Raw genomic sequence first — 12,638 nt, 5'->3', positions numbered from 1 at the left:
CTGTTTTGCTTTAAACATTCATTTTAATAATAGAAAATTTTAAATTCAAATACATTTTCATTAAAATAAAATATTGATATTTAATTAGACATTGTTTGAAATTGATAAAAAATATAAAGTTATAAAATGTGTCTTGTGAAAAACTTATAGACAAAAATGGTTTTCATTTTTTAATTCGACATACAAAAATGTTTAAAATCACATTAAATAATTAAATCCATTTTTTCAGTGCATTCCTGAGTTGTGAATGTGTGATCATGCATGATGATTCTTAATATTTATTCAAGTGTGTGTTTAATTATCTAAATCCTTTATTTGCTTCAGTGTCCATTAGATAAATGTAGAACTTTCATCAAAATGCATTTTCTCTGCCTATGTAATAGGTAGGTGAGTAGTTTGGTTGTACCGTGGCTACCATTCAAATTTGCTATCAAGTACTGAAATGTATTTACAGCTTAACTAATGTGTTGAGGCAGAATGGTTGCTAGAATGTAAACTCTGGTCTCCTCTCAATAAGAAGACCACAGCTCACAACCTTATGCCCTCCTGTGTGAAGTTTACATGTTATCTCTATTATCTCATTTGTTTTCCTCTTGCTGCTCTGGTTCCCTCCCAAAGACATGCAGGTGTGTTCACCATGTGATGGACTGGTGCTCTGTCCAGGACCAGGATGGGCTCCAGGTTCCGACCCTGCCCAGAATAAAGTAGATACAGGCAATGAACAGATGGATGGATGGACTACTTTGTAGGGCCTTCACCATCTCTTGGGCACTCAGTTTTTCCTTTAAGGCAGTGACATCATATGCCAGCAAGGGAAAATGAGAGTTGCTAGTGGTGTTAATTAAAGCTGGACTGAAAATGTGATATGAATAATTGGAGAATATAGAGATACAATCAAAAGTGAAAACATCAGTTAACGATCATTAAAAAAACTAGACCTCAGGAGCAAGTGAAAACGTAATCAGTGTCATAAAGGGGGATTATTCGTAGAAACCCCTTCAGGTAGAACAATGCCAAGAGAACTAAAATATGCAAAGATAGAAAACAAATAAAGAAGAGGATGGACAAAGGGAGTGGCCACAGTACAAGACAGAGTAAAAAAGAAAAACAACTTGCTAGTCTCCAAGTACAACAAAAGACGCCCACATTCAACTCTTGCCTCTCTTTTTGCCTCTATTGTAAACAACTCCCCATATTCTGACATTTCACCCCCCTGCCAGTTATGTTCTTGTCCCTATTTGCCTTCTGATTCTAAGCTAATTACAAAATTGGTCACTTCTAGACAAGGACCTGAATCCCTTCCAGGACCTGGGATAGCCCTACTTTTGCAACAGGGACATCAGACTAGATCTCCATTCAGTGGCTTTGTGTATTTCTGCACCTTAAGCCCTCAGCTTTCCTAATTCATCTTTTGGCTGAGTGGTTGTTTGTTTTTCTGTCTGTCTTTTATTACCTCATCTTCTTTCTAAATATAAGAGGTTTATTGGTTGCCTGCCCTCTGTTTCCCTGGGAAAACATATGACATGTATTTCTAGACTATTCATTTTTGCTTGGGCTTCTAGTCCTTCAGATGCATCTAGTGCACATATGGTTAATACAATCCTATGATGATGCCATGATGATGCCATGCTTTCTGCACTGGCATGACAATATGCCTCGGCAATACATTTAACTTTTTTCCCAGGGCCTTGTTGGGCTCTGCCCCTGCCTTATGCCCCTTTTTTTCTGTCAACACTCACTGCTCTCATGGCCATCCATTATTATGTCAGATAGCGGTAAAGAGGTCAAACATACTAACCAAAAAATGACTTATCCAAACCCTTATAGCCTAAAATCTATCTATCTATCTATACATTCATTGGCCACATTATTAGTTACACCTTGCTAGTACTGGTGTGGACTCCCTTTTGCCTTCAGAATTGCCATAATTTTTTGGCATAAATTCAACAAGGTCCTGGAAACATTCCTCAGAGATTTTGGTCCATATTGACAGGATAGCATCATGCAATTGCTGCTGATTTGTTGGCTTACATACATGTTGCAAATTTCCTGTTCCACCACATCCCAAAAATGCACTTTTGGACTGAGATCTGGAAACTGTGGAGACCATTTGAGTAAAATAAACCCATTTCATGTTCAAGAAACGTGTTTGAAAACATTTGGGCTTTGTGACATGCTCTGTTATCCTGCTGGAAGTGGCCACCAGAAGATGAATTCCTTGTGGTCATAAAGGGATGAACATGGTGAACAACAATACTCAGGTGGGCTGTGGTACTTAAATGATGCTGAGTTGGTAATAAGGGGCCCAAAGTGTGCCGGAAAATATCCCCCACACCATTATACCAACACCACCAGCCTGAACTATTGATACAAGGCAGGATGGATGTTGATGCAAAATTCTGACCCAACCTTCCGAATGTTGCAGCAGAAATCAAGACTCATCAGACTAGGCAATGTTTTGCCAATTTTCTATTGTCCAGTTTTGATGAACCCATGCAAATTATAGCCTCAGCTGTCTGTCTGGCACCAACAACCATACCATGTTCAAAGTCACTTAAATCACCTTTCTTCCCCATTTAGATGCTCAGTTTCAACTTCAGCAAGTCATCTTGACAATGTCTACATGCCTAAATGCATTAACTTCCTTGCATGGGATACTCTGATTAGATATTTGCATTAACAAGCAGTTGAATAGGTGTAGTTAATAAAGTGTGTAATATATTTATATATAAATATATAGTGTATAGTGTAGAACAGAAGACTGTAAAGAATGTTTTAACTTGAATGTAAAAATTAAGACATACGGACAAAGAAGTGACTGCAAGGTGCTGACCAATTTGCAGTCATGCTGTTGGCCATTTGTTTGCAGATGCCCTCTTTATGGAAGCTGAGGTGGTTGCACATAAGACGCATTATGCATAAAAATAACCCACATATTGTGTGTACCAGAGTTCTTCCAGCATATCATATGACACGAATTGACTGCATGTGGGCCTTGTTACACACACTTCATGTTAATTTATGGCCCTGCTGCCACATCACTGGTGGTTACACTGTCTCAGCTATTGTGGTCTGCTCTTTCCCAGTCAGCTGTCATCTGTACAACTTGAACATACAAACCCCCCAAACTTTTCAACTTAAAATTCCATTCATTTTACTTTATCAGTTTCCTACAGTTACAATATATTTCAAGACATTTTAATTAAGCTCAGTGGTATATTTTTGCTGCTTTATGCAAGACTTATGTTGTGCCTTAAATCCATCCATAAAAGACAATATACTCATACCTGCTTACTCTCTTTCACAAATATTATTTATATCTTGTGTTCTTCTTCAGAAGTTATAAATGACATGGTGTATATATGATTTCCTTTTAAAAGGTAGCTTTGGAAAATTGCATTTGTTTAAAAAACTAATGTATATTAATTCAGTTCAGGTAAAATTATTTACAAGTGTAGTGTGCAATGCACATTTTAAAATGTTTTTTCTTTTTAAACAAAACCACAGTGCAATAATGGAGAAAAACATAATACTGAACACAAAAATAGTATGCAATGTGAACACTTGACAAATACATATAGTATTTATAGACTTTTATTAGATTATTAAAGTTCCCACTGCCTACATACTATACTACTAAATAAAGCAAATGGAATATACTGTACAGTAGCATGATAGCGGGCCTGCTTTTGCTAATTATGCTAAGCCTTCCCTGAAAAGCTTTAGTTAAAATTTTCTGCACGTTTGATTTCACGCAGTACCATACATCATTTATATGTCACTCAATTATAATGATTTCACTGTGCGTGTTTTTGAAGTAAGGAAATATTTTTAAATTTCAGAAACTCGTGAATGATTTACCAAGTGATTTAATGGTGTTTGCTAAATCAGACGTTGGACTGCAATTGCTGTTCTACCTCACTGATCCTAAAGAACACAGAACTGAGAGAGAACATTCTCAATCACCCGGCGGCGGTCTGAACCTATCCCAACAGCTTTGGACGAAAGGCAGGAAACCGTCCATCACAAGGATTGCGCCTACTCCCACGAGTCACACATTAGAACCTATCGTGCACACTTTCACATGGTGTGAGTCAAACGTATGCAGACACTAGGAGGGCGTGCAAAGGCCACAAAGACAACGACGGAACGCGAGAATCGAATCCAGCACACTTTACTCCGCAATGAAACAGTGTTAAAAACTGCACCATATAGAATGTTCAACTAAGTGGGATGATATATACGGTCTAAATAATAAGTCGGTGGAGATCAGTGGGCACCCTTAAATGGCGCAGCATCCTCAGGCACCACTGAACGGCACGCGCGCAGGTATGGCACAGGCAACAGGCGCGCGTGACCGTTGTCACCATTCGCTTTCCCAGGGGAGCTTTGGTAGGCTGCGAAAGCGTCAGAATTACTAGAGGCCGTCTAAACATGTGCTGTTTCAGCAGCGGAGCTACGAAAACATTACCACGGAAAGTCGTTTCACATCATTAAAAAGTAAGATTTCCGCCTGGCGTGTAGTGCAGCATAATTCATTCTTCGTTTTCCTCCTCTTCCTGTCGTTCACTCACTCTCTCTCTCTCTCTCTCACTCACGCTCGCTCGCTTGCTCGCTCACTCACTCTCTCTCCGTCTTCCAATCTGTGCGCTGCTCTGTCACGCTGAGTATTTATTCTCACAACCGGCTCTCCAGTAGCAGTCTTTCGTCTGGTAAGTAGTAACCGGCCGAAATGTGTTCCCTTTAGGGATTCGCCTTCTATTTCTACTGATTGTTGATTGTGTCGGTTTCCTGATCGATAAACTTATCAACTAATTAAATAGTGCAGCGATAACCACCGAAAAGCATGCGTTCCCCCTTTTACTGCTGCAGCCAAGTGTTGAGCTAGACAGCGGACCCGTCCAAGCCATTATTTTTAATAACTTTTTCAGCTGTAAACCTTAAATTCGGCTATTCCTTCTCTATTACGTACGGTTGCCTGGATTTCTTCACACTCCCATCGCCTTTCGGACGCTGCTGTCTAGCACGTGGAATTTGTTTGGGTCCACATAGCACCGATATGTCGAAAGGCACGTCTACATTTGCCTGGTGTCATGCAACCTGCATTTCTAGTGCTGGGTGGCATAATATGGTGACAACAACCTGCAGCCCAATTGGTTTTACTGGGTGGTAAAATGAATTGTCAGCTTCAGTCTTTTACACATGTGCCAGCAAGTGGCAGACACTCTGTTATTCCTGCAGTACGTTTACTGTCTGTTGACATTTTTTCGGAGGTGTGAGCGAGCCAACGGGTGCCCGGCTGCAGCTTGCCCTTTAGTTTGTTTTTCAACTTGTGCTTGGCGATGACGGCAGTTGATTTTAGCGATAGAATGCAACAGTTTGTATTTGTGTACTTGCTAATGACATTTTTAACCAAGCAAAATCCGATTTATCTGAAGGATAATAGAGCGAGTTTACTTAGTAGCAAACATGGGCGATATCAAACCATAGCATATACATATTGTGCCTTAACTATTTGGTAGCAGCTGGCAGTTGCAGAGCCTTCATTGCATGGCAGAAATTGCCAGCAATATTTATTTGTGGTATTGGGTTGCAGGTAACATCTTGCAGCCACGGTGAGGTATAATGTACTGGCAGCTTCAGTATTTTACACGTTGTTTTACTGAGCGGCAACTCGTGACTGGCAGGCCATTATTCTTGTAGTACCTTTGTCTGCTGATGTTTTTCTGTGGTCTTTTACGTTTACAGTGGTTTTATTGAATTGAGCACTTGGTATGACTTTGGCTTTCTACTCTTTATTGTCATTGGCCTGTGCAAGATGCAGATTGGGAGTTTGCTACATTTACAGTCCCTTTGCCTGGTGACATATTATGTTACCATCTACAGTAGTTCTTTGAAGATTTGTCTCATACTTCAGTGCAATCCATCTGTAATTCTTTGTGCTTTCCCTGACACTGTGCTGATTCTTACCTAAAACCTTGTTTGGTTATATCACAAGTGCCATTATTAGAAGGCTATTCCAGTGTTCCATTGACCAAATGTTCATTATGCCTTGTAAAAGGTGGCCAAACAGTTGCCTGCATGGCAGATAACAGTTTGTAATTTTGTCAAGATGATTACTATGCCCCCTCATTTGTATAGCATGCTCCTGAGGGCAGTTCATTCTGGGACCAACTCTTAGAAATTGCAACCAGAAATCAGTAGACTGAAATTGGGAGTTAGTTTTTCATCAGGCAGAAAATAATGGAAGGATTGATAGATGGCAGCAAGGTTGGAGCAGGGAAGGCTATTGTTTTATATTTGGTTCCTTACTGTATTGGACAAGCAAAGGATAGCTAGAATCTGAGGTCCAAGATTGCATACAAACTTGGAGCCACAATGGGGAGTTCAGGAAGTCTTTCAACACCCATTCCTGACCATTCACATTTTCTTTGCGACATGCCCAGAAGAGATTCCTGGCCCAGGGTTAAAATTACTCTGTGCCCAATCTGTAGCTTGATTTGGAGCCAGAAAGTAAGCTGGATAAAGGTCTGACTTGTGAGTATTTTATTTGTTAACTGGTCCACTGCAAACACAGATGAAGGAAGCCCATTCACTCAATGCCGGCTTCACTGGAAGAAAGGCTGAATCCTAGTATTAAAGCATGGTTGACAATGCAAAACCAGGTTGGAGAGCAGACTGAGATGGACCAATTGGAGGAAATGTCCATAATCCAAAGTGTTGTCTAAACAAGCAGAAGGTCACATGTGGTAAATTCAAATATCCAAAGTATGAGATAAAAGTTGAAGAATAAAAAATATGTAAAAAATGCTAAAACACCAGGGGAGCTTAAAATGGTGGACTGTTACAGAGGCACCAGGTACACAGTGCTAGAGCAACCCCACAAGCAAGCTTGCTCTTTATATTTTCCTTGAGTTTAACATGATGTGATTGCTAGGTAATTAGAGTAGCCTAACAACAGACAAGGAGAGGAACAGCACACAAAAGGATGGATTTGAGTGTATCCTCAACTGAACCCTTGCTGTGGTAGGGGCAAAGGCATGGAATGTGTGGTGGTGGAGGAAGGGTAATTGTTGGGTTTTTATTGGGGCTAAGTACATAGGTGTAGAAGTGAGGCCATGTCGGGCAACCAGAGTTCAAAGTTTATCATTTTTATTGGAAACTTTGCTATTACACCTGTTAGCTTTCTTTGCTCTTGTCATTATTGTTAGAACACCCTTTTTTAGCTACACGATTGGTATCACTTTGGTTTCTAAGAAGGCTCAGAGGTGCCCCTTGGGTTTCATAGCCTATACAGCATTTTCTACACTCACGCTGTTGTGCCATTTACCTGTCCTCCACATTTGTGAATTTAGAGCAGCACCAAAAACTGCAGATATGTTGCCTTTTCTAGGTGGTGTACACTGATTACCTATACTTAGGTGTTTACCTATACCTATGGTCTGTTATGGTCAGATTCCTTACTTTTACTGCATGCCATCTACCCATAGTCTTTAGTGAACTACAATACATTGTCATTTCCAATGGCATTCCCTTGGCATTTGGCTGTCTTTAATTTTAGGCCAAAGGCCCAAATTCCATCTGCATCACATAGTAAATCATTAAACAAACAATGTTAACTGTCAGTACTTTAAATGAAGAACTGTGAATGGAGTGGGTATTTTATATATGCGTTATGTTCAGATGGTCATGTAATATACTGCAGTTTAGAATGCACTGTAAAAAGTATATAAGGCGGAGGGTGAATGGTTGATTTAGTTCAACATCATTAATTCCCCTCTGTTTGCCCTTCACAGTAAATACCATTGTATTGTAAGTATGCATTTCACAAATGGAAGGTGTTCAATGTACTGCTGCATTGTAGCCGGAGAGAGGGCCCATCCCACAACTTGTATTTCTCTTGAGAGTTTTGGTGTTAGCAGAGATAAAATATTTGGTATTTGAAATCTAAGCTGGAAACCCAATATGTATGTGCCTGAATAGACGTTATTGGTAATTTTGCTGTGTCATTTTCTTGGTTTTATATTTGTGTCTATTTTGCAATTCTCAAATGTTTTGTTAAAGAAACTTTAAACTGCAGTTTTTTTATATTCATTGTGATGTAAATTTCTGTCATGGTTTGTAAAGAAGTGATCTACAATATATACACAGTAGTGTTTGGAAGCACTTATAAATATTTTTATAGAAACTGGTACTTTGTTATCATGGTATCAGGGTAGTGCTGGGGTAGACCAAAATTCTATATCATGGTATTTTTCAAATTTATACTGGTTTCACAGTATTCAGCAGTATTTTTTTCCCACGCATGAGTGGATGTTAACCACATTTTCCACCACAATTACTACAGTAAACTGGCAAAGAATAATCTATTCCACTATTGTGAGAATTGTACAAAAAACATTTTAATGTGCACACAAATCTAAGTTGAACCATCGTAAGTAGGGGACTACCTGTGCTGACTGATAATAGAGATAACAGAAAACTGATTATACACAAATTCATTGGACATTTCTTATTACTATGATGTTTTTACTACCATTACTTAAAATAGTTTATTATTTTAAAAAGTATTGCATACCTATGGCTGTGTGAAGCCTGTGTCCAAAGCACTGGGGTCTTGTCCAATTGTTAATCTTGACAGCCTTCATAATGTCGGCCCCACTGTTCGTTGTGATGACCACTTGCCTCTGCTCTGTAAGCCCCCAGGAATTGAGTGCTTCCAGCAAGCCTGCAGCAAGTAATTCGCCAGTGTGGTCATTTGGACAATAGCTTGTTTGGAGGCATAACTTTTCAATAGCCAATATGGCTCCATAGTGTGATTTGACCACATATCTGCTATTGTTGAATAGTCGGGGGACTGTAGCCACCTCTGCTTGTAACTTCCCTCAGTGTTCATGGTACAAGTTGGGGATTACTAAACTAAAGTACTTGCGACTTGAAAACATGTCTGGGTTCCAGTGTCTTAATCAGAGCCCTGAATCGGCCTTTCTCCACAGTATTTAACAGAACCATGTCTTTGGCTATATAGATTCTAATGGTGTTGGTTATGTCGATCCACCACTTACTTTTTTTTTGTCGTAGGCGGTGCCTCTAGCAAACGCGTCTACAAGTGACGTCTAACTCAAGTGTCCTTAGGCTTTTTTAGTTTTACCTGAGGACGTGGAGGGTGCCAATCATAGTTCCATACATTCATGGTACTCCAAAGCATGTTTGCGGTTACGCTGGTGCAGCAAATTGCTTGTGTTGCCGCCTCCGGCGACAACTTAACTCAACAGCATTTGCAGTAAATAGTTGTTTGGTCCACATCCGACCTTTTAAAACCAAAGTATCTCCAGACAACAGACACAGCTCCTTTTTTTGGCAAAAAAAAGTGTCATCATCTTCAACATTATCGTCTGCTACAGTTTTAGTTTCAGAATGTTCTCTGTTCATTTTCACCGCTCAGCACCCTCACTAACGTACAGTATGTACTCCATTGCATGCATGTTTAGTGGTGTAGCAGTGAAAAAGGTCCCCCCCTTAAACAGTTTCCTGCTGCGCCACGTTCTGAGCATTGTTTAGGATATATTTAAACCGGTGTTGCGGTATAAGAAAAATCCATATTGTAGCGACCCGGCAGCCAGCGCTGGCAGCGTGATGCATTGTGGGTAATTTTTGTAAAAGTTACTGTTGTGTTAAATTAGCAAGGCAATCGAATTATTGTTCCTGTTGTAATTGTTGTATGTATTTGTGTTCAACTGGTGGGATGGGTTTGGGTTATTTCCGTCCGAGGTTACTAGATTGTAAATAAGTTACCATCAATGAGAAAGGTAACTTCGTTAATGACCCTGGTAATGGCTATGCAATGTGACTGAGCTTTGTTTACTGGCTATCTGTTTAATAAAGAGATACGACAGGACAGAGCTGTGTTATTGCTAAGATTTCATCTAAGCAATGATTGCCGAGACACTCGGAGTCGTGCGGTGTATGGGACACGAGTGCTCGCTGGCTTAAGAGCTAGGTACAGCTGCGTGCATGGCGCTGGCATTCCGCTGGCCGACCAGCTTGGGGGAAGTGCACGGCTGAGCACGGCTCTGAAAACTTTAAGACTCAACCACGGGTCGCTACAATATCATAATAAAAATAAAAAACGGTTTTCGATAGCAACCAGTTTTTCCTTCCCAGCACTGTTAGGGTTCTATTAAATTGATTTAAAATATGTCCAAGACTGTAATATAGTTGCAAATGGCTGTTTACTCCTTGAAATGAGTGACATCAATACTATTGTATGTAAGAAGGAGCACTATTTTTAGCTGCCATTACTTCAGTGTGCTAATGGTAAATTCTCTTGAATGATCTTTAATTAACATTGTTAAATTTTTAATTGATTATTAGGGAAACATTTGTTATTGTTTTAGCACAGCTGAATCATGTTGTTCTACGCAGTGAATCAAGTAAATTGTCTTTCCTTGGGTTACAAGATACTAGCATTTCAAAAATTAATTAAGAAATGAAAAAGAAGTGGCAGGCCCACATGCCCAGCTGCACAAGAGGATAAGGACATCAGAATTGTTTGAGAAACAAACACCTCACAGGTCTTGTCATCTGCAGCAGTAAAATAATAATGATTCCAGGATGTATGTCCTTAGATGATGCCCAATGAAAAAGACATATCTGACACTGACAAATAAAACCAAAATGTTAAAATGGGCAAAAGTTTAGATTCAAATAGAAATGCACTATACAATGTCTGTTCTTTTACTCATAATAACATATTGTTTTCACTGTTGCTGATGACCTTGTGGTACTATTTAAGGAAGCAGCCAACTGGGGACATGTAAGGGGTTTGTTTCTCAAACTACAAATTCTGATGCTCTTATCCTATTATGTAATCTATATATCCAAGTGTTCCACTTCCTTTTCTTTCTTGTTTGGATCCCTTGCACTTTTCTCTGAAGACAGAAGTGTATACCTTTGTACAAAATATTCTCTTTCTTTGAATTCTTTCACATGGAATAACCTTCATCTTTAAAACAACAATGGACTGACACATTTTTTGGCTGTTTTTAAACCCAGAATGAAACTTTAGGAATGACAGTACCTTGCAACCCAAAGAAAGACAATTTACTTGCGTTATTCAAACGAACAACATATTTCAGCCATGCTAACAGAATTATAAAGGTTTCTCTAATAACCAATTAGAATTTAAACATAATTCATTTAGGATGAGCTAAGAAAGTCTACCTTTACATCTACCTTTATGTAATGTACAAAAATGGCTGTTGAAAATGGTGCATTGCAGCATTATGTGAGTAATATATTATTGCACCATTAGTAATGTCTTAGTTATTTTTTAAATCAACTAAATGGTATCTTGATAAGAAAGTATTCATTTCTATAAGAAACATGACAGTTTCTGGGTAATTCTAAACATTTAAATGCAAGTGTATGTGAATATTATGAACAAGCTTCTGTTAGTGATTAAGTAACAGTGCTGGCAAAGTTTTCCCTGTAGTGCATGCAAAAACAAAGCCTATAGTTTTTTAGGCCTGGAGGAGGTTCGCAAGAATGATGTATCCTGATAGAAAAAGAGATACAACACACTTCTAGACTGAAATTTCAACTTTCATTCCTGGAACAGCAATAAACAAATGATAATATTAGGAAATCAAAATAGTACAGCAACAAAAATGACCTTGTGCAACAGTCATCTTGTAGTCTTTTAGTATCTTGTGTGACCATCTCTTGCAGCTACCACTAGTTGATGCGTGTGGTTATAGAGACAATGATCTCTCAATCTCTCACTGTAGTGTTACTGTTGCGGGAATTGTGTCTGCTGACTGTTTCAGCAAGAAATATGTAATAATAATTCCTTACATTTAAATAGAACTTTTCTTACTACTCAAAACGCTGTAGCCACTTAAGCCATCATTAATTTGCAGCATCCACCTGGGTGATTATGATGGCAGCAATTTTATGCCAGAATGCTAACCACACATTAGCTGTTTGGTTGTGAAGGGGTGAGAAAAAGCCAATAAATGACTGGGGATGGTTTTGGTGCCTGAATGACAAAGCCATGATGGGCAATTTAGCCAGGACACCGGGATAAACCCTACTCTTTACAGAGAATACTCCAGTGATCTTTTATAAACACAGGGAGTCAGGACCTCGATTTTACATCTCACACGAAGGACAGTGCCATTTTTACTGCATAGTGTCCCCTCATTGCACTGAGGGATTAGGATCCAAATTCAAACCACAGGGTAAGTGCTTCCTGCTGGTGTAATGAGCACCTTTCCAGGAGCAACCCAAACTTTTCCTGGTTTGTATTACTGTACATCCAAGTACTGGCCGTGCCCAAACATGCTTAGTTTCAGGTGGATTACCTGTTCTGAAGCAGCCATACATGTGGTATGGCAGCTCAGTCTCAGTTGGATCCTTTTGATGTGTCAGCCCTACTCTGATGTAGTCTTTGAGAAGGACCAGAATTTGGACAGCTTTCTCTCCTGCCTGTCTGTTAAAAACCTGCTTGCAGTGGAGCAGTTTAATCCATAATGTCTGTCAATTCTGGTACATGATGTGCCTGCTTTCAGCATGTCAATGGTCCTCTCTCTCTCCTGCTTCTGATGATATTCAATGCATTTCAGAATTCCCTGAAA

General features: G+C 39.3%; 1 protein-coding gene across 3 annotated transcripts in view; it reads left to right on the top strand.

The window, feature by feature from the left end:
- palld (palladin, cytoskeletal associated protein) overlaps positions 1-12,638 on the top strand; it is a 451,471-nt gene that overhangs the window by 183,614 nt on the left and 255,219 nt on the right. Inside the window, exon 1 of one of the 3 annotated variants that reach the window (XM_039751168.1) lies at positions 4,433-4,500. The exons of the other annotated variants lie outside the window; for them this stretch is intronic. The gene's annotated coding sequence lies outside the window, so the exon portion shown is untranslated. Of the gene's footprint in view, positions 1-4,432; positions 4,501-12,638 lie in introns of those variants that run through there. 3 annotated transcript variants of the gene reach the window in all.

Source organism: Polypterus senegalus, chromosome 4 (assembly GCF_016835505.1).
Source record: "Polypterus senegalus isolate Bchr_013 chromosome 4, ASM1683550v1, whole genome shotgun sequence".
Classification (NCBI taxonomy): Eukaryota; Metazoa; Chordata; class Cladistia; order Polypteriformes; family Polypteridae; genus Polypterus; species Polypterus senegalus.
The sequence above is the reverse complement of the archived record's forward strand: the minus strand, read 5'-3'. Positions and strand labels throughout refer to the sequence as shown.